At 40.1% G+C, this 21,372-nt stretch overlaps 1 protein-coding gene and 1 long non-coding RNA gene across 3 annotated transcripts in view; one reads left to right on the top strand and one right to left on the bottom strand.

Moving 5' to 3' along the window:
* Positions 1–8,353, top strand: part of LOC309654358 — a 69,404-nt gene extending 61,051 nt beyond the window's left edge. The window contains exon 2 of the long non-coding RNA XR_014260183.1: positions 8,231–8,353. This is a non-coding gene — a long non-coding RNA (uncharacterized lncRNA). The remainder of the gene's footprint in view (positions 1–8,230) is intronic.
* Positions 1–21,372, bottom strand: part of SPESP1 (sperm equatorial segment protein 1) — a 166,183-nt gene that overhangs the window by 76,323 nt on the left and 68,488 nt on the right. Inside the window, exons 1-2 of one of the 2 annotated variants that reach the window (XM_082447980.1) lie at positions 16,085–16,105; positions 10,960–11,052 (exon numbers count right to left, since the gene is read on the bottom strand). The gene's annotated coding sequence lies outside the window, so the exon portion shown is untranslated. Of the gene's footprint in view, positions 1–10,959; positions 11,053–16,084; positions 16,106–21,372 lie in introns of those variants that run through there. The other variant, XM_082447979.1, reaches the window with a different exon arrangement.

Genomic DNA, 21,372 nt, shown 5'->3' with positions numbered 1-21,372 from the left:
AGGAAGCCAGGGTGTTAACCATTCTCATTGTAATGCAGCTCTTTATCCCTGCCAAAGACTTGTTCAGCAGGTCCTCAATAAGTGTGTTGAACTGAACTGAAACTAAAAGGATGGGAGAGGTTGTTATGTAGAAATTTTTCTACACATGAATCTGCTTTTACATAATCCCACATGGAGAGATCAATGGTCATTCAGCCTCTGAGACAACCTCCTACACGGTACGTACTCTTCCTCTCTCAGAAAGAAACCTCTCTGCCAACGGGGCTATGATCCTATTATTTAAGCCCAACCACGCTCCCTTTCTCTGCTAGACTCTCCACATATCCATGCCCATAATTCTCTAGGGTAATTTCCTAACAGTGAATTTGGTGGGTCAGAGAGATTTTCCATTCTCACCAGCACTGTGTATTATCCGCCTTTGCCAATTGGCTTCACCAAATATGACACCTTTTTGTTTTAAGTTGCATTTCTTTCTTTTCAGTGCTCCATCTTGCCTCCCTCCCCTACCTTCCTCAGCCACACACCTGTAGCTGTCCCTAGAGACAACACTTTCCTACATTTCATGTTTTCTCACGTTAACCCAGTGAAATAAATATGTGATCGTCTTCAGTCACCCAGGGGCATGCTTGTCCACTTAAGGAGAGATCAGAGTCAGATCAGGGAAGACCTACCTCCAGCTTCATAGGCCATTTGCCCAAAAGGGCAAGGACAGCTGGGGCAATTACTTGGGTAGTTCAGTACATCACCCTGACCTAGATAACTCCAACTCACTCTTCAGAACTCACTTCAAAAGTCAATTCCTGGGCTTCCCTGGTGGTGCAGTGGTTGAGAATCTGCCTGTCAATGCAGGGGACACGGGTTCAAGCCCTGGTCTGGGAAGATCCCACATGCCACGGAGCATCTGGGCCCGTGAGCCACAATTACTGAGCCTGCGCGTCTTGAGCCGTGCTCTGCAACAAGAGAGGCTGCGATAGTGAGAGGTCCACGCACCGCGATGAAGAGTGGCCCCCGCTTGCCACAACTGGAGGAAGCCCTCGCACAGAAATGAACACCCAACACAGCCATAAATAAATAAATAAATTAATTAAAAAAAAAAAAGTCAATTCCTTAGGTACACCTTTGCTAACCCCTAGATGAGTTCAGGTTGCCCTGTTCTTAGCTGTAATAACTATTAAAGAATTGCATACTTATTTTATGTAGACTGTAATCTATATGAGAACAGGAGACTGGTCTTTTTGGTTCATCATCTCTTATCACAGTGCTTAGCACCTAGTAAGAGCTCAATAATATTTTGTGAAGGGAATCAATCAAAGAAAAACATCCATCAGTAATTTTAAATGAAATTCTCCTTGTATAGTGGTTCTCAGCCCTGGCTGCACGTTAGAATCACCTATGGAGTTGGTTTTTTTTTTTTTTAACAATACTAATGTCCATCCCAACCATAGACTTTTTCTTTTTAAAGGACTCTATTTTTTTGGAACAGTTTTAGGTTCACAGAAAAATTAAGAGGAAGGTACAGAGATTTCCCATATACCATTTCACTTATCTATAAGCATATGTAAATGTATATGTATATATACATGCATCATAATCAAATACATTATTGCCATTATTATTTTGAACAAACTATTAAATCAATTAAGAATAAGAAAAATGTAGTAATAGTATTTAACAATAAATAATAAATTTAAAAGAATAAGACAAATAAAAGTTTTTGTTTTACTTTCACTTAATCCTTCTTTGATGTTCTTCCTTTCTTAATGTAGATCATATTTCTGACCTATATTATTTTCATTCTCTCTAAAGAACTTTTTTAACATTTCTTGCAAAGCAGATCTACTGGCAGCAAATTCCCTCAGTTCTCTTGGTACAAGAAAGCCTTTATTTCTCCTTCATTTTTGAAGGATAATTTCACACAGTACAGAATTCTAGGTTGGTGGTTTCTTTTCACTCAACACTTTAAATATTTCACTCCATTCTTGTCTTGCTTGCATGGGTTCTGAGGAGACATTGGGTGTAATTCTTACCTTTGATTCTCTATAGATAAGATATATTTTCCCCTATAGTTTCTTTCAGGATTTTTTCTTTATCTTTGATTTTCTGTAATTTGAAAATTATGTGCCCAGGTGTAGGGTGTTTTTTGGCATTTATCCTCCTTGGTGTTCTCTGAGCTTCCTGAATCTTTGGTTTGGTGTCTGACATTAATTTGGGGAAATTCCCAATCACGGTTTCAAATATTTCTTCTGTTCCTTTCTTTCTTCTCCTTCTGGTATTTCCAGTGTGTGTGTTACACCCTTTGCAGTTGCCCCATAGCCCTTGAATATTCTGTTCTGTTTTTTTTTTTTTTCAGTCTTTTTCCTTGCTTTTTCTTTTTAGGATTCTATTGAGATATCCTCAAACTCAGAGAGTCTTTCCTCAACTGTGTCCAGTCTACTAATGAGCCCATCAGAGACATTCTTCATTTCTGTAAGAGTGTTTTCTATCTCTAGCATTTCTTTTTGGTTCTTTCTTAGGATTTCCATCTCTCTGTTTACATTGCCCATCTGTTCTTGCATGCTGATTACTTTACTTGTTAGAGCCCTAGCATATTAATCATGTTATTTTAACTTCCCAGTTTGATAATGCCAACATTCCTGCCATGTCTCATTCTGATGCTTGCTCCATCTCTTAAAATTTTTGCCTTTCGGTGTGGCTTGTAATATTTTCTTGATAGCTGGACGTGACGTGATGTACCAGGTAGAAGGAACGGCTGTAAATGGGCCTTTAGTAATGTTGGGGGGAGGGGCAGTGTGGGGAGGAGGGGAAGCTTTCCGTTGTCCTGTGTCCTGTGATTAGGTCTCGGTCTCTTAGTAAGCCTCTGCCTCTGGACTGTGAGCTTCACAAGTGTTTCTCATCTCCACTCCCACCCCTTTAGGTGGAACAGGCTGGCTAGAGTGGGCTGGAGTTGGGTTTTCCCTTCCCCCAGGTCAGTTATGCTCTACTTAACTAGTTTCTTCTGAGGGTAGGTGTTAAGAAGAACAAAGTGCTCTGGCATATTTCAAAATGGTTCCTTTCCCCCTCCCCCTCCTGGAAGCCTGAGGGGATTTTTCTCTGCTGTTTACTGTGGAACCTGATCAAGCTCCTGGAGGTAAATCTCATAATATTGTGGCAGTCCCCCCGTGACGGGGTCCTCAATTCCTCAGCTACAGTTCAGGTTTTCCTACCCAGCACTGGCTCCTGTAGCCGTTTTGCCTGGTGAATCTCTGCTCCATTAAGTTGTTATTCTCTGTACCTGCCTGTTGGTCTCTCTAATCTTGGGGGCAGTGGTTTACCCTGTGTCCTATCTCTCTTAGGGATCCTAAAACAGTTGTTGGTTTCTCAATCTGTTCAGCTTTTTACTTATTGTCAGGGCAGAGTGATGCTTACATGCAGAACTAGCAAGTGGAAGTCCCATAGGAATCTCAGGGTGATTCTTAACAGGTAGCCAGGGTGAAGAAACTGATGACCAGTGCCAATAACCTCTCCAACAGGGAAGGTCATTGGCCACCAGGTGGCACCCAAACAACACCAATGGCTCCTAGAACTTGACGGCTGGATTCTCCCAGATTGATAAACTCATCTTTTTAAAATTTATTTATTTATTTATTTTTGGCTGCATTGGGTCTTCGTTGCTATGCATGGGCTTTCTCTAGCTGTGGCGAGCAGGGGCTACTCTTCGTTGCAGTGCGTGGGCTTCTAATTGCGGTGGCTTCTCTTGTTGCAGACCATGGGCTCTAGGTGCGTGGGCTTCAGTAGTTGTGGCACATGGGCTCAGTAGTTGTGGCTCATGGGCTCTAGAGCACAGGCTCAGTAGTTGTGGCTCACGGGCTTAGTTGCTCCGCAGCATGTGGGATCTTCCTGGACCAGGGCTCAAACCCGTGTCCCCTGCATTGGTGGGTGGATTCTTAACTGCTGCGCCACCAGGGAAGTCCCAGTAAATTCATCTTTTCAGTGGAAAGTTTAGACACACACATTAGCGCTTTGAATAGCAAATGCATCAAAGATCATGTTGGTTATATGAATAGTGATTCAAAAATAAAAAATAATAAAGAATAGCCCTCACTCTCTGAGATTTGCCTCAGTCCAGGATACCTAAAGAGAGCTTTTCTGCTTGCCATTTTCTGATAAAGCTTACCATCTGCAGCTAGGCTGAGGATGGGTCTTGGGCTTGAAACTGCTTTGTCATATAAAAAACTGGAAGGGAGGGAATTCCCTGGAGGTCCAGTGGTTAGGACTCCACGCTTTCACTGCCAAGCGCAGGTTCAATCCCTGGTTGGAGGGCGGAGCAGTGGAATTAAGATCCAAGGAGCTGTGCGGTGAGGTCAAAAAAAAAAAAGAAGGTTGGAAGGGAACCTTGGAGGCAGGGTGTCTCCTTGTGGCTGCTGCCTTTCCTGGGTGAGGCAACTTGAGGTTTTATTCTTTTCCTGCAGACAGAAGAATGGGCTCTGTGGACCACATTGTTTTGTCTTAACATAGTGGGTGGTGGGAAATTCTTGGTTAGGAGGGGTTGGAATGGACAGGTCTGGGTGGCAACAGCCATCTTTCCTTTTGGCTACCCCCAGGTCCAAGTCCAGCCTTCAGTCTTAGCTGCTTGGTCTCAAAGTTTAAGGCAAGTCACCACTCAGTTTGTCGTCTTCAAGACACAGCTATATGCCCAAAGGTTTATGTCCCCAGTACTAGCCAACACTTTGCTGGCAGAAGTATTGTGCCAGAATACCCAACTTTGTGCCTGAATAGTTCATTCTCATATCTTCAGGGCCTTCCATGGGCCAGGCCCTATGCTAAAGATTTGAGTATGTCCACACATTAACTCCCTAGATTGTGAATACCACCCTGCAAAATAGCTATTACTATGCCATTTTACAGATGAGGGAGCTTGAGCTCAGAGAAGCTAAGTAATTTGCCTGTGGGCACATGAATCTTCTGATTGTGAGGCCATGGATGTAGCCACGTCAGACAGACCTGGGATCAAACCGCAGCCTCGCCACTGACAGGCTGTGCAAACTTGGCACACCTGTCATCTTTCTGAGGTTCCATTTCTTCATCTGTAGGGATGAATTGTTATAGAAATCAAACAACGTACAGGAAAGTACAAGTAAGATACCCAAACACGGTAGGCACTTCATAACTAGTCTGTCTGTTCATTTTCCCTTCCTCCCTATTCTTTCCAGCAGGAGTAAGGTGGGCAATCAGATGTGAGCTCTAAAACGGAGCGAGGTCCACCATTTCAGCTCCTTTGGAGTACTTCCAGCTCTGGGCACTCACTGCTACACGGTGACACTCCTTTCCTGATTGGACAATAAAGCCCTTTCTCACACATACCTTCCATTAGATAGAAAGGTAAGCATCAGTATTCCCAGATGGTAAATGTGCTGAGATACTAAAACACTTTTACCGAGGGAGGAAACTTCTTCCCAGGAAATTCATAGTTCTTCAAGTGTCCAGCGGGATTTGAATGCCCAGAGACAGGAGATGGACTAGGCCAGCATGAGGTCAGGGTCTTCACCGTGTTCTGCTCACATACCCGTAAAAGAACTGTACACTTTTTAAAAGTTGATCTCAAAAACCTTTGTTATTTCTTGCACATTACAGAAATTGACATTTTAAAAGAAAACTTTCACATCATTCTTTTAAATACACTCAATGGAAAATAAACACTATGCGATTTGATTCCCATTGTTGTTCCATTTAAAACATATTATGAATGAACTCATCTTTAACAGTCAAAAATTTTACATAATTCTTTTTTCTCCTTGAACTCAGAATTTTACATAAAAATACACATTTATATTTCAAAGTTTTGAAAACTGATTACCTTATCACCCTTATCTGCAACTAAAACATGGGAAAATTGATTTAAATTTAGCTAAAACATCATAATTATAAATTTTTATGTTTCTTAAACATAAAATTTCAAGTTACATTAAATATATCATATTTAAATTATATTAAAGTATGTATGTATTTCTTAATGAAATGACTGGGGCTTTTGCTTTTCAATTAGTTCTACAGCTGTGATAAATATGACTGATTATTAGAATGAAACAAGGGTCAGCATAAATTCTATTCCTCTTTCCATTTCTATATATGTAAATCATTAGAAAATATGTTTATATATATCAATGGGTGGAAATGGGAGAAATTTTGTTATGTAATGTCATTCAACTTTTAAAATATTCTTAAGTTATATGCCCCAAATCCTATCATCATCCTATGCTATGCTGTGTCCCTAACACATAAATGTCTAACTAATGAAAAACACAAAGCCTTGACTTCAATTTATGGTGTCTTGATTAATATTAATAACTAATATTTCAGAGTACCCTTTGGTGCTCCAGAGGCAAAGAAGCATAGTAAGAAGGGAAATGGGTAAGGTACGTTCCTTCTGTAAAGTAAGAGAGGCAGGATTATAAAGGGAGATGAAAGGAAAAGCTTCATGATACAGAGGTTGTAGACACACTACCAGGCAGACATAAGGGCTTGTTTTCCTATGACAGCAAGCTGGGCTGAGGACATGGACTTGTACCACGTAAAGCAAAAGTAGACAGAAACGGTCTTACAATATGTAAAGCAAAAGTGGAAAGAATTACAAGGATAAATAGACAAATCTGTAATTTCAATGGAATATTTTACTATACTCATCTCGGTAATTAATAGGACAAGCGACCAAAAAATCAACGAGGGGTACAGATTTGAAGAGCACATGTAACACACTCGATGTAACACACATGGTGTGTCTGCAACAACCATCTGCAAAATATACATCCTTCACATCACACCTGTAATATTTACAAAAATTGCCTGTACAGTAAGGCCATAAGTCAAATCTCAACAATTTCAAAGCATTAGCTATAATGCAATTAAGATAGGAATCAATAATAAAAACATAATGGAAAATCCATCCTCCCCAGTGACACATTGAGAAAAGAAGCACAGCTGGTGACCTGAGAGATGTGGAAGCTATAACTTCTTCCCGTGGGATATATTAGGATGACTCTAAGTACCTGTCCACTCAGAGTCCCAGAATTCTTGAGTAATCCTCAATCCAAATCAATAAGAAAAGAAAAGCCCAGTAGAGAAATGGGCAATGTCTTGAGGAAGGAGTTCTCAAAGGAAGAAATCCAAAAGTCCAGTAAACATAGGTTCGACATCAGGAAAATGCAAAGTGACACCACGATAAGATACCACAGGACACTGGTCAGACTGGCAAAATTTGTAATGACTGTCAAACCAATTAGAGTAATCTCACACACTGCTGGTGGGAAGGAGGATTGGAGCAACCACTTCAAACACCAGTTTAGCACGATCTAGTAAACTTGAAGATGGCCACAAACAATGATTCAGCTGTCCCCCTCCCCGAGCAGCTTGTGTTCATGCACACCAGGAGACACATATAAGCATTTTTCACAAACGCCCCGTACCAGAAACAATCCAAATGTCCATCACCAGTAGAACAGGCAAATAAATTCTAGTGGAACATATAATAAAATGCGATGCCACATTCAAATCTATGAATGCATATTACAAACATATAGTTAAAATGAATCCAGTTTACTTTTCTGTAAACTCTATTGAACCTAACATGTATACAGAAAGGTATACAAGTTATTGTACAGCTCAATGGATTTTCACAAAGTAAACATACTCTAGTTACCAGCACTCAAAAAGAAATATATTACCCCGTTAGATGATGAGTTTCTTTAGAGCAGGGATAACCATGTCTTTCTTTTCTTGTTTTGTATCCTTTACACAATGCTTGGACAGAGGGTAAGCTCTATAGAGTTTGTTGAATGATACAGAGCTCTTTTGATTGGTGCCACCAAGCCAAAAAAGATGACCTTGGGTACAGGGGATTTTAATATGTCCACATCTTATTTTCGCATCTGTTTAATAATAGCCGCTTGTATTTTCATTACCTTTTGACTTACTAATACCTTGCACACGCTCTATCTCATTTCACCCTCATAACAATCCTAAAAGTAGACCAAGCAGGTATTACTTATCCCTCTGTCACAGTTGTGGAAATTGAGTCTCAAAAAAGCTGAAAGGGGCTTCCCTGGTGGCGCAGTGGTTGAGAATCTGCCTGCCAATGCAGGCAACAAGGGTTCGTAGCCCTGGTCTGGGAAGATCCCACATGCCACGGAGCAACTAGGCCCGTGAGCCACAACTACTGAGCCTGCACGTCTGGAGCCTGTGCTCCTCAACAAGAGAGGCCGCGATAGTGAGAGGCCCGCGCACCGCGATGAAGAGTGGCCCCCGCTTGCCACAACTAGAGAAAGCCCTCGCACAGAAACGAAGACCCAACACAGCCAAAAATAAATAAATAAAATAAAAATAAAGGAATTCCTTTAAAAAAAAAAAAAAAAAAGGTAGTAGGCTGTTTCCAGCCTTTAATCCAAAAAAAAAAAAAAAAAAAAAGCTGAAAGTGTTGGCCAGTCAGGTGGATACCAGATGGGCCTACATGAGGATGCCCAGGTCTCCTTTGCCTTGATGCATCATTCTTTCTCCTACATGACACTGATCTGGTCAGCTGGACTCATTAGCCTCCAAAGGGCATCTTCAAGCTCCAAGAACCCATGATGCTTTGGGGTCACAGACTCCAAAAAGGAGTTGAATATGACCTATCTGGGACCAGAGGGAGGCAAATGCAGCAGGGAGTGTACCAAGCAGTCCTTGATTAAACTATGCACTCATGGTTTGGGAAAAGCTCCTGGCACCTTCCTTTTTAGTGTCATTTTATAGCTAAAAAATTTAGCTATATTTTTTCCTTTTTTTAAATTGAAATATAGTTGATGTACAATATTATGTTAGTTTCAGGTATATTATACAGTGATATTGACATTTGCATATATTATGAAATGATTACCTCAAGTCTTGTAACCATCTATCCCCATACAAAGTTATTACAATATTATTGACCATATTGTTTACACTTTATATTACACACCCATGACATTTATTTTATAACTGGAGGTTTCGACCTCTTAATCCCCTTCACCTATTTTGCTCCCCCTACTTCGTCCCCTCTGGCAATCACCCATTTGTCCTCTATATCTATGAGTCTGTTTTTGTTTTGTTTTGTTTGTTGGTTTGTTTTGTCTTTTAGATTCCACATATAAGTGAGACCATGTGGTATTTGTCTTTATCTGACTTATTTCACTTAGCATAATACACTCTAGGTCCATCCATGTGGTCACAAATGGCAAGATTTCATTCTTTTTTATGGCTGAGTAGTATTCCATTGTGTGTGTGTGTGTGTGTGTGTGTGTGTGTGTGTGTGTGTGTGTGTGTATGTATATACACCACATCTTCTTTATCCATCATCTATTGATGTACACATAGTTTGCTTCCATATCTTGGCTATTGTGAATAACGCTGCAGTGAACATAGGGGTGCATATATCTTTCCAAATTAGTGTTTTGGGGTTTTTTTGAAAAATACCCAGAAGTATATAGATTTGCTAGATTGTACGGTAGTTCTATTTCTAATTTTTTGAGGAAACTCCATACTGTTTTCCATAGTGGCTGCACCAATTTACATTCCTACCAACAGTGCGTGAAGGTTCCCTTTTCTCCACATCCTCTCCTTCACTTGTTGTCTTTCTGATGAAAGCCTTTCTGAAAAGTGTGAAGTGGTATTTCATTGCAGTGAACAATTTTTTGACATTTTATTTTTTGAGTAAAAATTCATGAATAGGATGCAATTTATTGTATGTAAACTATAAATCAATAAAGTTGATTTTCTAAAAAAATGATGCATACCACTAGTGGTGCCTTGGGTGGTTAACCCTTCTCACTGGTCTAACAGTGACCACACGACAGCAGACTTGAACTCCAGGGCAAGATCTATGATATAACTTTAAATTACTCCTATGGGGCACAAGAAATTACGTGAACAAATATAAATTTACCACATGCATGGGAAGGATCAATCAGTATGTCAAAGATGTCAATTTTCCTTAAGTTAACATGGGTTTTTTCATCTGTATATGTATGTCTAGACATGCTGGTTCTAATTTTTTTTAACAATAAGACAATAAATAAACAATAATATTTAGAAGAATTCTAATGAAAATAATGAAGGGCCAACATTCCTTTCACATATTAAAACATAAAACTATAGTAATTTAAAAGGTGGTACTGAAATCAATGGAAAATAATAGAAGATTCAGAAATAGATCTAAATACAAACAAAAAATGTGGTAAGAAAGGTGATAGTTCTAATCAGTGGGGAAAAGATGAATTATTTAATAAATGGTATTGCAACATCTGGGTAACCATCTGAGAAATCAAGTGAACACCCATGTCTTACAACTTACATAAGGACAAATGACAAATGGATCAAAATGTATGTATAAAAAATGGATGAAACCATCAAAGTACTAGAATAAATAAAGGTGAAAAAATGTCAATATAAGAAGTGAGGAATCCTTTTCTAAGACAAAAGTCCAGAAGCCATGCAAAAAGGGGCAGGAGGGGAATATATACATACACATACATACATATATACATATATGATAAATCTGGCTACCCACACACTCAAAATACCATGAGAAAAATCAAAATGCGAGTGCCAGAAATACTCAAACTACATCCCAAAGGGACATACAAATCACTGGTAGACAAATAACTCAATAGAAAAATGGATAAAAGATTTGAACAACCAGTTCACAGATAAATAAAAATGCATTCATGCATTCATCTTAGACATATAAAAATATGCTCAACTTCACTCTTATTAAGGAAAAACAAATTAGAAACCCACCAAGATATCATTTTTAATCTAGTAGACTGGCAAAAATCAAAAAGATTGATAACACGTTAGGATGGTAAAGATTCAGATAAACAAGTTCTCTCACATAGTCCTTGTGGGACTGAAAATTAGTACAGCACTTATGGTGGATAATTTGGCAGTATCTATCAAAGTCATGAGTATACATACCTTTTGCCTTGGGATTTTCCTCTTCTCAGAATTAATCCTTACAGATATTTTCACACATGGGAATTGCACTGTACCGGGTCATTCTGTGTAACACTGTAATATCAAAAGATTGGAAAACATCTAAATATCCATCAATAGGTGACTGGTTAAATAAGGTACCATACATACATACAGAGGAAAGTCATGTGATTGTTACAAATAATAACAAAGCTCTTAATGAACTAATATGAAAACACCTCTGAGATAAATTAAATGAAAAAAGTATAAGACCATGGACATGGTATTCTACCATGAGTGTGCCAGGGATAGAAAAGAATAGATGCTTGTTGAGATACACATACACATATGTATATAAAGCCTCAGATAGTCACAAGGATCTGACAACAGTTACCTCTGGAGAGAAGGACGGACTGGGGGATAGAAGAGAGTTTTCACTGTATATAACTGTTTATTGCTCTCGAATTCTGGACTATGTCATCGTATTACCTATTCATAAACATTTAAATATATAAAAATAAACAGAAATCAAAGAGAACACAGGAGGTCAGTGGACAGAACTGAACCTAACAAATCCAACCATCAGCCCCTACACTAGGCCAAGGCCGCCTCAGGGGGTGATGACAGTTAGGTTTGGTGGCAAGTCAGAGAGGGTCCCCTGCCAGGCTCGAGTTGGCGGGGAGCTCTCCTAGTGAGTGACTGAATGTTCCTGATCTGCCACCAGACCCCCGGGCTGAAGAAGCCACCATCACTGTCTCTGCTGCCCACAGAACAGGCAGCTGTGGGCCTGGTCATCCCTCCTACACAGCATCTGCCAGGTGCAGGACTGACAGGTTCTCAGGTGGGGCTCCTGACACCTGAAGTGAGCCCCTCCCCTCCAGCGGCTCTGGGCTTCTGTAGAACAACCCCCTCTGAGGAGGACTGCATGTGAGGACTGCGCTCTTGGACCTTACCAGCCTCTGCGGACCCAACTCTCTACCTCCTTCCCTGCTGAGGCCGCCCCACGAGCAAGACCCTCTTCTTCTGTGTGGTGAGAACTTTTAAGATCTAGTCTTTTAGGCCCCTTCCAACTGCATCCCCTGCAGTGGTCTCCAAGGGGCTGACGCTTGGCCCACACAATCAGGCAGCAGACTATACATCACCCAGTCTCAAGGGCTCTCTCTTTCAGGATAGATGCAGAGCTGCCTTAGTTTACCCCACACAGGACACACAGCGAAATCTGAGCGCTTTCTGGGATAGCCCTGGCCTAAAGCACCCGTCCAGGAGAGCTGCTGAAGAGCGTGGTCCCCAAGATCACAAGCTCTGCCGCCTCCATTAGAAAGCAGTGGAATCCATCTGTAGATGCCGCGGACAGATCCGCGGCCTCAGATTTCACCTACCTCACTGGGCCCTAAATTCTTTTACTGTCGAATTTCGGATACACAGAATTAGATTAGTGATAATACTTAGTTCATATCGCACCGATACCATGACATCCACATGTTCTCCAGGGGAACCCCAGGAGGTGAGGGATGAGAGGTGGGTCCATGACCTGGAGAAGCTGACAACGGTGCCCTTGAGAGCTTCCTCTCTTCCAGCCAATGGCAATGCACTGACATTTACCGGCATTGGGTTACATGGATTTACAGACTATATTATCTCCTTTTAAATTAAGTAACCCTCCTAAAATATCGTAAAATTGGGCCTCAAAGGGGCTTTAGATCAAAGATAACACTAACAGAGCAAGCACAATTGAACAACAAAAAAGAGGCAAACCTGATATATCTCCTGCCAGTTTACAAGGTTGAAAACAGCAACCATCCAATAATCAGGTCTGACAAACAGTCAGCCAAAAAGCCTTGAATTTTCAAGAAAACTATTAGAGATATATTGCTTGCACACACTATTGTTAACTATCAACATCACCTCAAGTATACATTAAGCCTTAAAATATTAGCTATGACACTATAAGGCAAGCCATTTCAATAGCTCTGTGTGTATGTGTGTGTGTGTGTGTGTTCGTTTAGAATAAAAAGGCATCAGAAAAATTCCTTTTTTTGTAAGAAAAAGTTCAGAATAATCTTTTATGTCAATAGCAAACTATAAATTATTCAATCTTGATCGTGTTTGACTTAAGACTGCATGAGATATTGTATACAGATTGTTTCTCCAAGTTGCTGAACATTTCCTGACTTCATTTCTAAGAAGACTTCCTATTTAAAAAAAAAAACCAAAACTTTAGAAATAGTGAATGACAATTAATGCTAGGGTGTTCTGAGTATCTTGCATCTGATTCATCAATAAGAGACAAAAGAAAGGCTGTACTCAACTCTCAGAATTTGGTGAGGATATTATATGTCCAACAATCTACTTAGAACATCCATTTAGCACATAATTTATAATTAAGTGTATAGTTGTTTATCACTGTTCAATGCCAGGCCATGAGCAGAAAATGACAATGGTGAGAATTATATTGTTGTTTTGAAGAGAAGTCAGAAATTATTTTTAAATTCCCCCCAAAAAGTTGAAACAGAAATTCATTCTGTTGCATTTTTTAGGCTCCAAACCCAGAAAGCAAATTTATCTGATAGGTGAATTATGTACTTAGGAACAGCTTAAATCTCAGGGTCATTAAATATCTTAACACCTTTCATATTTGGCCCCAAAAAAGTATTTTGTTGTTCACTGAGCTGATCAGCTCACAGTTTAATATGACCAAATATCACCTACTCCTCCTATTCAGCCCGCCAGGGCAGGAATGATTACTCTCTTCTTGCATGCTTGTGACACTTCATACATAAATGTAGTATGGCATTGCCCACAAAAAGCCATCATCATGACTCTTATTGCTCTGCAACTAACTAGATGAAATTCTTCTAAGTGTGAAGCCACTTTTCATTTCTTTCCTGCATCTCCCAGAGTGACTGACACATTGTAGACATCAGTAAGTGTCTATAAAATTAACATATTTTACTGAACTATCTGTACCATTTCTGAGCTTCTTTAGATTTCGGTGGATATATATTCTGTATCTACCAAGTAACCTGCAAGACTGTGAGTTTCAAGAAGGGCTCAGAGTAAGAGCAGATTCTTTAGTGGGTACAGGCTGTCATCAGGCCTATGACCCAACAGATTCAATGGTACTCAAAGTTTTTTGGAACAGGAAATCTCAGTAAGAGAATCACAGCATAGTCCCATAGAGTTTTGAAGCAAAGCTGTGCCTTTCTGAGCTGATAACTATTCTTCCTTTGAGAAGAAGACCCTGGCATGCCTCAAGGACTTCACAGAGTCTAAACACTTGACTGTGTGTTTGGTTCCCCACAGAGCCAAGTCTGAGATGGAGACTGGTGTACAGGAGGCATACTGGGGACTGCACTTGGGTGCAACAACTGTAAGAGGGTGAAAGAGTCAGGACTGGGCAAGGGGAGGAGTTGAACTGTGATGCAGTTGCAACAGAGGCCTCAGTTGATCACACAGGGAGTTCTGGAGTTGGGATGTTTCTATAAAGTTGTCTTGCCTTGAAGAGGAAAGAGAGCCAGGTATTGCCACATCACCCAGGTACTGGATGTGGTCTTTGCCCCAGGGAGGGGAGCATAACTTTGAGCAAGGCTGCTTACATGGGCTCTGGGAAATTTCCAGAAGGGGATCAACTGTGATCACGTTCTCATAATAGTGTCATTACAGCAGGGTAATGAGTGTCTCAGTCCTGGATTGGGGCCTCTGGGCAGGGTGCCATAGGATCCACTATATCATGGACTCTGAGTGACTATGTTGCTTGAGCTTCCTGTCATGAATTGAGTGCTCTCTGATCCACTAAGCCATAAGGGTTGGTGTGTACAGAAACAATTTCTTTTCAAATGGAAGTGGTATCTATGAGATCAGGTTCAAGTAGATCTGTATGGCATAAGCAAGTTACATCTACCACCTTCTGCTGTAGTGCTGGTGCTCCTTCACCTCACACCTGTGCCCTTATGAGGACCTCCCTTTGCCTAGTTGATAGAGAAAGAAAGAACTTGAGCCTGGTTTACAGGTGCTCTAGCCAGAAGTGCATGCTGCCATATTACAGTCTAATTAGGCATGACGCTCAAGGATAGTGGTGAAGGAAATTTCAGCCAGTAGACAGAGCTTGGAGCAATTCTTATGACTGTTCACTACGGGAGAAGAATAACCTGAGAAATGGATCTACACTGAGTTTGGGACAGTGGCTAACACCCGGTTAGGGACTTGGAAAGAATAAGAATGTAAGATTGGTGACAAGAAAGTTTGTGTAAGAGGAATGAGGATGGACATCGGAAATAAGCATCGAGTGTGGGGATATTTGTGTCCCATGTGAAAGTTCACTAGAGGGCATCCATTGCAGAGGAGTCACTTAATACTAAGGTGGCCACATCCACCAAATGGAATTATGAATCTAGATTGGATCAGCTAACAGCAGAAACCAAGGCTAAACACCATTTCCCAGGAGGACCCATCCCATTAATAGTCAACTACCCATTACCAACTGTGCTATATTGGACTCATCAGTTTGTCCTAAATGGGATAAATTACTATTTGGGAGTATTGGTTTGTCTTCCCTGCCTTCCATGCTTTTGCAAGCATACCATCTGTGGAATTAGAGAAAGTCTTATTTACCATTATTAAATCCCATACGAGAGAGATTGGTTCAAGATGGCGGAGTAGAAGGACGTGCACTCACTCCCTCTTGCAAGAACACCGGAATCACAACTAACTGCTGAACAATCATCAACAGGAAGACACTGGAACTCAACAAAAAAGATACCCCACATCCAAAGACAAAGGAGAAGCCACAATGAGATGGTAGGAGGGGCGCAATCACAATAAAATCAAATTCCATAACCACTGGGTGGGTGGCTCACAAACTGGAGAACACTTATACCACAGAAGTCCACCCACTGGAGTGGAGGTTCTGAGCCCCACGTCAGGCTTCCCAACCTGGGGGTCCGGCAACGGGAGGAGGAATTCCTAGAGAATTGACGTTGAAGGCTGGATTTGAAGGATTTGATTGCAGGACTTCGACAGGACTGGGGGAAACAGAGATTCCACTCTTGGAGGGCACACACAAAGCAGTGTGCACATCGGGACCCAGGGGAAGGAGCAGTGACCCCAGAGAAGACTGAACCAGACCTACCTGCTAGTGTTGGAGGGTTTCCTGCAGAGGCGGGGGGTGGCTCTGTCTCACCGTGAGGACAAGGGCACTGGCGGCAGAAGTTCTGGGAAGTACTCCTTGGCATGAGCCCTCCCAGAGTCTGCCATTAGCCCCACCAAAGAGCCCGGTAGTCTCCAGTGTTGGGTCGCCTAAGGCCAAACAACCAACAGGGAGGGAACTCAGCCCCACCCATCGGCAGACAAGCAGATTAAAGTTCGACTGAGCTCTGCCCACAAGAGCAACACCCAGCTCTACCCACCACCAGTCCCTCCCATCAGGAAACTTGCACAAGCCTCTTAGATAGCCTCAACCACCAGAGGGCAGACAGCAGAAGCAAGAAGAATTACAATGCTGCAGCCTGTGGACAAAAACCACATTCACGGAAAGATAAACAAGATGAAAAGGCAGAGGGCTATGTACCAGATGAAGGAACAAAATAAAACCCCAGAAAAACAACTAAATGAAGTGGAGATAGGCAACCTTCCAGAAAAAGAATTCAGAATAATGATAGTGAAAATGATACAAGACCTCGGAAAAAGAATGGAGGCAAAGATCGAGAAGCTGCAAGAAATGTTTAACAAAGACCTAGAAGAATTAAAGAACAAACAACAGAGATGACCAATACAATAACTGAAATGAAAAATACACTAGAAGGAATCAACAGCAGAATAACTGAGGCAGAAGAACAGACAAGTGACCTGGAAGACAGAATGGTGGAATTCACTGCCACAGAACAGAATAAAGAAAAAAGAATGAAAAGAAATGAAGCCACCCTAAGAGATCTCTGGGACAACATTAAATGCAACAACATTTGCATTATAGGGGTCCCAGAAGGAGAAGAGAGAGAGAAAGGACCTGAGAAAATATTTGAAGAGATTATAGTTGAAAAATTCCCTAACATGAGAAAAGAAATAGCCACCCAAGTCCAGGAACTGCAGAGAGTCCCAGGCAGGATAAACCCAAGGAGAAACACACTGAGGCACATAGTAATCAAATTGATAAAAATTAAAGACGAAGAAAATTATTGAAAGCCACAAGGGAAAAATGACAAATAACATACAAGGGAACTCCCATAAGGTTAACAGCTGATTTCTCAGCAGAAACTCTACAAGCCAGAAGGGAGTGGCATGACATATTTAAAGTGATGAAAGGGAAGAAAGTACAACCAAGATTACTCTAGCCGGCAAGGATCTCATTCAGATTCGATGGAGAAATCAAAAGCTTTACAGACAAGCAAAAGCTAAGAGAATTCAGCACCACCAAACCAGCTTTACAACAAATGCTAAAGGAACTTCTCTAAGTGAGAAACACAAGAGAAGTAAAGCACCTACAAAAACAAACCCAAAACAATTAAGAAAATGGTAATAGGAACATACATATTGATAATTACCTTAAACGTGAATGGATTAAATGCTCCAACCAAAAGACACAGGCTTGCTGAATGGATACAAAAACAAGACCCATCTATATGCTGTCTACAAGAGACCCACTTCAGACCTAGGGACACATACAGACTGAAAGTGAGGGGATGGAAAAAGATAGTCCATGCAAGTGGACATCAAAAGAAAGCTGGAGTAGCAATACTCATATCAGATAAAATAGACTTTAAAATAAAGAATGTTACAAGAGACAAGGAAGGACACTACATAATGATCAAGGGATCAATCCAAGAAGAAGATATAACAATTATAAATATATATGCACCCAACATAGGAGCACCTCAATACATAAGGCAACTGCTAACAGCTATAAAAGAGGAAATCGACAGTAACACAATAATAGTGGGGGACTTTTAACACCTCACTTACACCAATGGACAGATCATCCAAACAGAAAATTAATAAGGAAACACAAGCTTTAAGTGACACAATGGACCAGATAGATTTAATTAATATTTATAGGACATTCCATCCAAAAACGCAGATTACACTTTCTTCTCAAGTGCACATGGGACATTATCCAGGATAGGTAACATCTTGGGTCACAAATCAAGCCTCAGTAAATTTAAGAAAATTGAAATCATATCAAGCATCTTTTCTGACCACAATGCTATGAGATTAGAAATCAATTACAGGGAAAGAAATGTAAAACACACAAATACATGGAGGCTAAACAATACGTTACTAAATAACCAACAGATCACTGAAGAAATTAGAAAATACCTAGAGACAAATGACAACAAAAACACGACGATACAGAACCTATGGGATGCAGCAAAAGCAGTTCTAAGAGGGAAGTTTAGAGCAATACAATCCTACCTCAGGAAACAGGAAAAACCTCAAAAAAACAATCTAACCTTACACCTAAAGGAACTAGAGAAAGAAGAACAAACAAAACCCAAAATTAGTAGAAGGAAAGAAATCATAAAGATCAGAGCAGAAACAAATGAAACAGAAACAGAGAAAACAATAGCAAAGATCAATAAAACTAAAAGCTGGTTCTTTGAGAAGATAAACAAAATTGATAAAGCTTTAGCCAGACTCACCAGGAAAAAGAGGGAGAGGACTCAATAAGATTAGAAATAAAAAAGGAGAAGTTACAACAGACATCGCAGAAATACAAAGCATCCTAAGAGACTACTATAAGCAACTCTATGTCAATAAAATGGACAACCTGGAAGAAATGGACAAATCCTTAGAAAGGTATAACCTTCCAAGACTGAACCAGGAAGAAATAGAAAATATGAACAGACCAATCACAAGGAATGAAATTGAAACTGTGATTAAAAATCTTCCAACAAACAAAAGTCCAGGACCAGATGGCTTCACAGGTGAATTCTATCAAACATTTAGGGAAGAGCTAACACCCATCCTTTTCAAACTCTTCCAAAAAATTGCAGAGGAAGGAACACTCCCAGACTCATTCTATGAGGCCACCATCACCTTGATACCAAAACCAGACAAAGATACTACAAAAAGAGAAAATTACAGACCAATATCACTGGTGAATATAGATACAAAAGTCCTCAACAAAATACTAGCAAACAGAATCCAACAACACATTGAAAGGATCATACACCATGATCAAGTGGGATTTATCCCAGGGATGCAAGGATTCTTCAATATATGCAAATCAATCAATGTGATATACCATATTAACAAATTGAAGAATAAAAATCATATGATCATCTCAATAGATGCAGAAAAATCTTTTGACAAAATTCAACACCCATTTATGATAAAAACTCTCCAGAAAGTGGGCATAGAGGGAACCTACCTCAACATAATAAAGGCCCTATACGACAAACCCACAGCAAACATCATTCTCAATGGTGAAAAACTGAAAGCATTTCCTCTAAGACCAGGAACAAGACATGGTTGTCCACTCTCGCCACTATTATTCAACATAGTTTTGGAAGTCCTAGCCACGGCAATCAGAGAAGAAAAAGAAATAAAAGGAATATAAATTGGAAAAGAAGAAGTAAAATTGTCACTGTTTGTAGATGACATGATACTATACATAGAGAATCCTAAAGATGCCACCAGAAAACTACGAGCTAATCAATGAATTTGGTAAAGCTGCAGGATACAAAATTAATGCACAGAAACCTCTTGCATTCCTATACACTAATGATGAAAAATCTGAAAGAGAAATTAAAGAAACACTCACATTTACCACTGCAACAAAAAGAATAAAATACCTAGGGAGAAAAAAGACCTGTATGCAGAAAACTATAAGACGCTGGTGAAAGAAATTAAAGATGATACAAACAGATGGAGAGATATACCATGTTCTTGGATTGGAAGAATCAACATTGTGAAAATGACTACACTACTCAAAGCAATCTACAGATTCAATGCAACCTCTATCAAATTACCAATGGCATTTTTTTACAAAACTAGGACAAAATATCTTAAAATTTGTATGGAGACACAAAAGACCCCAAATAGCCAAAGCAGTCTTGAGGGAAAAACACGGAGCTGGAGGAATCAGACTCCCTGACTTCAGACTATACTACAAAGCTACAGTAATCAACATAATATGGTACTGGCACAAAAACAGAAATATAGATCAATGGAACAGGATAGAAAGCCCAGAGATAAACCCACGCACCTATGGTCAACTATTCTATGACAAAGGAGGCAAGGATATATAATGGAGAAAAGACAGTCTCTTCAATAAGTGGTGCTGGGAAAGCAGGACAGCTACATGTAAAAGAATGAAATCAGAACACTCCCTAACACCATACACAAAAATAAACTCAAAATGGATTAGAGACCTAAATGTAAGACTGGACACTATAAAAATCTTAGAGGAAAACATAGGAAGACCACTCTTTGACATAAATCACAGCAAGATCTTTTTTGATCCACCTCCTAGAGTAATGGAAAAAAAAAAAAAAAAGGGACCTAATGAAACTTCAAAGCTTTTGCAAAGCAAAGGAAACTACAAACAAGACGAAAAGACAACCCTCAGAATGGGAGAAAATATTTACAAACAAATCAATGGACAAAGGATTAATCTCCAAAATATATAAACAGCTCATGCAGCTCAATATTTAAAAAACAAACAACCCAATCAAAAAATGGGCAGAAGACCTAAAGAGACATTTCTCCAAAGAAAACATACAGATGGCCAAGAAGCACATGAAAAGCTGCTCAACATTACTAATTATTAGAGAAATGGAAATCAAAACTACAATGAGGTGTCACCTCACACCAGTTAGAATGGGCATCATCAGAAAATCTACAGACAACAAATCCTGGAAAGGGTGTGGAGAACAGGGAACCCTCTTGCACTGTTTGTGGGAATGTAAATTGATAACAGCCACTATGGAGAACAGTACGGAAGTTCCTTAAAAAATTAAAAATAGAATTACCATATGACCCAGCAATCTCACTACTGGGCATATCCAGAGAAAACCATAATTCAAAAAGACACATGCACCCCAATGTTCATTGCAGCACTATTTACAATAGCCAGGTGATGGAAGCAACCTAAATGCCCATTGACAGACGAATGGATAAAGAAGATGTGGGACATATATACAATGGAATATTACTCAGCCATGAAAAGGAATGAAATTGGGTCATTTGTAGAGTCATGGATGGATCTAGAGACTGTCATAGGGAGTAAAGGAAGTCAGAAAGAGAAAAACAAATATCGTATATTAACGCATATGTGAGGAACCTATAAAAATGGTACAGATGAACCAGTTTGCAGGGCAGAAGTAGAGACACAGATGTAGAGAACAAATGTATGGACACCAAGGGGGGAAAGTGGGAGTTGGGGGTGGGATGAATTGGAAGAGTGGGATTGACATATATACA

Source organism: Balaenoptera physalus, assembly GCF_965194825.1.
Source record: "Balaenoptera physalus genome assembly, chromosome: 2".
In the NCBI taxonomy this organism is placed as follows: Eukaryota; Metazoa; Chordata; class Mammalia; order Artiodactyla; family Balaenopteridae; genus Balaenoptera; species Balaenoptera physalus.
This window is presented reverse-complemented; position numbering and strand designations above follow the sequence as displayed.